This window comes from Gossypium raimondii, chromosome 1, assembly GCF_025698545.1.
Source record: "Gossypium raimondii isolate GPD5lz chromosome 1, ASM2569854v1, whole genome shotgun sequence".
Classification (NCBI taxonomy): domain Eukaryota; kingdom Viridiplantae; phylum Streptophyta; class Magnoliopsida; order Malvales; family Malvaceae; genus Gossypium; species Gossypium raimondii.
In genome coordinates this window covers 50,223,417-50,229,034 of record NC_068565.1, presented here as the reverse complement: position 1 = coordinate 50,229,034, position 5,618 = coordinate 50,223,417, and the positions used below count along the sequence as shown (strand labels likewise).

General features: G+C 30.2%; 1 long non-coding RNA gene across 1 annotated transcript; it reads left to right on the top strand.

Annotated features, from left to right (window-relative positions):
- The first annotated feature begins 4,402 nt into the window (after positions 1-4,402).
- On the top strand, positions 4,403-5,128 carry LOC105787361 (uncharacterized). Its single transcript, XR_001131565.2, has 2 exons — positions 4,403-4,566; positions 4,835-5,128. It is a non-coding gene; the product is annotated as an uncharacterized LOC105787361 (long non-coding RNA).
- Positions 5,129-5,618: the final 490 nt, after the last annotated feature.

The following is a 5,618-nucleotide window of genomic DNA, read 5'->3' as shown; positions in this document are numbered from 1 at the left end:
ATATAAAAATTCAAAAGAAGAATTTGTATTAGGTACATTATTAGTGTATAAAATCAAACACTAACAATAAATCATGGGTCGAGATTTTATTAAATGCTTATAAAAATAGAATAAAAATATATTTTTAAGTCTTAATTTAGTTGGTATTGACATTATTATCTGTATAAAAATATAAATTTGAACATACTAGTAGGTATTCATCCTCTTATTTAAGGAATAAAGAGAAATTATAAAAAAAAATTAAGCATTCTACCTATTAAATATTAACCCTTTCAAATTGTCTTAACAAAATAAATATATTCCATGTACGTATTTGTTCATTTATGAGGGTGGGTAGACACATTTCCATTAATGGACAGAGTCAATTAAAGTGATAATTAGGTATTACGCAATGATTTAAGGACCACAGGGAAGGTTTAATTAGCTCCATCAAAAGCCTAATTATCACCATTATTGACTGTGCTTAACCCAAGATTTGATGCTTCACACTATTCATGGTTACTGATGACATTATCCCCTCATCGTGTTTGTTCTGGTGCCTAGCCATTGCTAGCTAGCTAGCTTTATGCACCTTGTTTTTCTTTGCCTCCTATGATTAAAAAGATTATATTTAGTGTGTTTATATATTCATTAAAGTGAATTTAGTGATTAATTATTAATAAAAAATTTTAATTCTAAATAAAAATTATAATATTTTTATTTTTACTCTTTTCATGGATTAAGGGACTGTCGTGCACAAAATAAATCTGTCACGCTCAAAAATTACATCATCATAATTAACAAGTTGGTTAATAATGGGTTATCTATAAAATGAAAAATCAATCACGTCTTTGAAGTGATTGCATTTTCCAATATTCCAAAAGATAATCTATAAAAGATGAAACGTTTTTAGCCGCCTTTTTAAGTGTTGTAGTATATATTCGTTAATTGAATCTTAATTCGATTAGTATTAGTATTATTGTCGATGTAAGTTTGAATATGTTAAAACGTATCATCCTCCTATTTATTAGTTAGAAATAAATTATGAATAATTCTAAATATTATATAAAAATAAATATAAAAATAATCTATAATAAAATTATTAAAAAACATTTATAACCTATAAGCATTCTCAATATATAGTGGGGATTTTACATGTCATACCAACATGGCCATTATAATTATTATAATAATAATAATAATTATTATTATTATTATTATTATTATTGTGTGTTAATTTTATATTAACTTTTAAGGTAAAAACACATTTCCGACTTTTCTTAATTTTGATATTGAAAAATCGGTCCTTTATAAAAATGATCAATTTAATCCCTATTAATTTTAAAAGTAAGTAATTAAAGACAATTAATTAAATTTAGCTCTTGGTGTTTATATATTGTAGTGGGCCAATTTAGCCCGGGGCTCAGTAAGACCCAACACCCAAAATCAAAATAAATAAAACCCAAAAAAACCTAATGGCCCAAACTTAAAAAAACCTAATGGCCCAAACAGACCAAAACCTAAACAAATTTCAGCAAAAAAGAAACCCTAGTGCCCCCTTTGCGCCGCTGCCCCATGTGCAGTGTCAGCACGCCCACCGCCCGAGGACTGGCCACCTTGCACCAAAACAGCAAAACCTTTCTCCGTTGACCCCTCAACACCTGCAAAAGAACCAAAAAGAAACAGCAAAAAAGCGAAAATAGCAGCAAAAAAATAGTGACAGAGATGAAGCCGAAACAGTGCAAAATAATAGAAAATATATTGTAAATCGGCTATATAAAAGCCAAGCACAGATTTGTAAAGGAGGGGGGAGGAGAATCAATAAAAAAATCACGAAACTGAAGAGAAGGTTTTCATTTTCTTCTCTTTTTTCCATTCTATTTTCGGATGCATGCTTTCTTTTTTTCGTTTTAATCATGTATATATATAAGAATATAGGCATAAAATAAAAGGAAAGAAAGGCGAAGAGAAGCCTCACATGGGCATTCCATCGGAATCCTTTCTGTCGGTCTCCGTCGGAGTCGAAGAGGGGCCCCGAATTTGAGGCGGCTGAGGGTGAGAGGCATTTGATTTTCGGTTAAAGGGAGTGAAATATTAGGATTTAGGGTTTTCTGAAGTAGTTTAAAAGAGGATTAAACGACGCCGTATAGAGCCTGCTTCAGTGGCTCTAAAACGGCGTTGTATGAGGCCTTTACTGCACACACGAGTCTGACCCGGGAGGATCCGCGCCTTTACGCCATTTGGGTTATTTTTATGCATGGTCCTTCCTTTGTTTTAATTGTTTCAATTCAGTCATTTATTTATTTTTTAATTTGGTTTGCTTAATTTTTGCGCGCTACGATTTAACCCCTAGTGCAGGGAAGTGGGTTGTGGCCTGGAAATAGGGTTTATTACCCATTCGGCTCTCCGTCCTTACACACTTTTCCATTTTGGTCCCTCCGTATTTATTTTATTACAGTTTCGACCTTTAAATTTTATTTTTACCCCTAATCAGTCCATCTGTGTTATTTTTGTTATTTTATTAATCTACGTATTATCATACTTGTATTCTCTTTTTATATTTACCCATTCATTGTAATATTATATTATATTATTATTATTATTATTATTATTATTATTATTATTATTATTATTATTATTATTATTATACCATCTAGTTTTAGATTTAATCATATATATAAATATACATCTTTAATATATATACTTATTTTTCATATACTTTATAATTTATATATACATATACACATTTTACAATACATGTGTCGAAACCGCCTATTGAAAACAAAAATTTAGTTGTCGACTAAAAAACAAAAACTGAAGTCGCCACCGATCCTTTATTAAGGTGTGATCGGCTCACCTTAAAAATTATTTTGGTCCACGAATTTTTAGAAAACGAGTTCGGGAGTCAGTTACGCACGAGGAAGGATTAGCACCCTCGTAACGCCCAAAATCAGTACCAAATTGATTATTTAATGTCTTAGTGTCGAAAATTTGAAAAGATTTTAAAAGAGAATTTTTAACTCGTAAACGAATCAAAATAATAAAATATTCTTATTTTAAAGAAATAAAACATCACACCCAATAAGTTAGGGCACAATATTTTTAAATCTTCAAAATACCGAATATTGCCTTTTGTTTTTGAAATTCTTATTTCGAGATAATAAAATGTTATGACCAGTAAGTTAGGACCCAACATTTTTGAATTCCCGAGAATAAGCTTTATTTGAAATTTGTGAATTTATTGCAAAACAAATACTTGGCTTTCTAAATTCATCGTAAAATAATCACAATCCAGTAAGTTAGGACACGATCTTTCTCGAGAATCATAAATGCCAAATATTTTGGAATTTTATAAAATATGATAATTTTAATGCTTTGACGCAACCAAAATATATTTTCTAAAAGGCATGTTAAAAAGTTAATGTATAACATGAAACAAATACCTTAATTTAAAATATATATGTACATGTATTTACAAAATATATATACAAGCACAATATACAAGTAAATTTGATAATCTGTATGCGTATATTTAATACACATATACAAGTATACATATAAAAAGAAGGAATAGAATATATCAACCAAAAAACTAATAAAAATGCATGTATATATGCGTTTGAAAATCGTGAAAAGAAAATAAAAGTATAAAAGTATGTATGTGTATATATTTAAAAAAGTATAAGTATACATGTATTGGTAAAACATGAAAATATGCATATGTATATATATTTACAAAATAGAAAAATAAAATGTATAAGTATGTATAAGATATAAAGCATGTGAAAATTAAAATAAAAAAATAAAAACTATACAAAAGAAATTTAAAAAAACGCACGAATGAAATATATGCATGCATGTATAAAAGCTTAATATATATATATATATATATATATATATATATATATAAATATGCATATATATACGATATATAAAATATGTGAATGTACATGTGTAGTAAAAATAGTAATAATTACAATACTAATAATAATAATAAATATAACATAATTAATAATATATAAAAAAAAACTAAAACAACAAATTAAGGATTAAATTGAAAATAAACGAAGTTTTGAAGCCAAATTTAAAGATGGGAATTAAAAAAGACCAAATTAAGATGCGCGCGACAGTAGGAGGATCGAAAGGGTAATTTACCCAAACTTCCCAAACGCTGCGCAGCAATATGGACCAAATCAAAACAAAAATGAAATATGCGGCCCAAATTTTAAAAAACCAAAACAGGTTGGATTGCAACGCATTGCAAAAGGGAGGGACTGATGGCGAAAATATCCCATTTAAAGTCCAAACGCGCGGATTCTCCCCTCCGGGTCGGGTCACCGCGCGGGTATGCTTGGGTAAAACGGCGCCGTTTCGCTTCGTTATTTAATGAAAAAAATCTCAAAAAAACCATTTGCATTTCTTTTTTAAAAAAAAACAAGTGCTGCCCCCTTTTTCTCTGCTAGGGTTTTATACCCTATCTCAGTCGCCGCCGCCTTACCAACCCTCCGCCGCAACTCTGCATGATCGGAGACCGGAGGCGTGCCGATTTGGGTTTTTAAACCCCTCTCAGCGGGCCCGAGGACAAAGGTAAGTCTCACCCCTTTTCTTTTATACTATTTCTTTGAAAAAAAAAAAAAAGAATAGAAAATAACGAAAAGGGAAAAAAACCGATTTCACCTTCAAAAAATCTTTGTATTCTCAGCGTTTTCTTCAATTTTTCTATCCTTTTTTTGTCGTTTTTTACACTGAATCTCCCCCGTTGTTTACAAAATAGATACCCTTTATATAGCCTAAAAATATAAGCCATTTACAGTATTTTCTCCTTTTTTAGACTATTTCTAGTCCACTTTTGCAGGAAATCGTGAAGAGCACGACGCGGGGGAGGCAGTTGGCCCCGAGACGTGCGGCGCCTGGGGAGTCTGATGGAGGCGGGGCTTGCTGCGGCTAGGGTTTGGGTTGAATTGTTTAGGGTTTCTGCTGAAAATGTTGTGGGCTGCTTGTTGGGCTTGTAAAAAACTGAGTTGTGCCCCATTGTTTATTTCACACGGGCCCGGGCTAATTTGGGCCTACTACAACATGTATATATACACGTACATATTTTTCATAACTTCTTTATATATATGTGCATATGCACGCTTATATTTCTGTACATTTTATAATTTATACATGTATCTGTGTATCTACATACGTATGTTACTTTCCTAAAATATATATATTCTTTATATCTAAAATATATCCTTCTTTACATATGTAGTTTTATATTTTATAATTCGTATATGCATACATACTTTTCGTATATTCTACAATTCATGTATATATATATTTTATATTTCACAATTTTAATATACATATATATATACATACTTTATATTTATTTTAATTTTATTTGCTTATACCCGTTATTTTGCAAATCATCATTTGCCCTTTTATTCATTCTTATCATTGTTGCTTGTATTATTTTTTATGCAATCGCATTCAATATTGATTTGTACGCATATTAACCTTGTATTTCATTTTAACTATTTCGAGTTAGATTAATTTATCTATACGCATAAGTTTCGACTTTCAAATAAGTAAAATTTCGTATTTAGATTCGAGAGGATTGAGCCTTAACGTATTGAGTTTCGATTTTCTTTGTT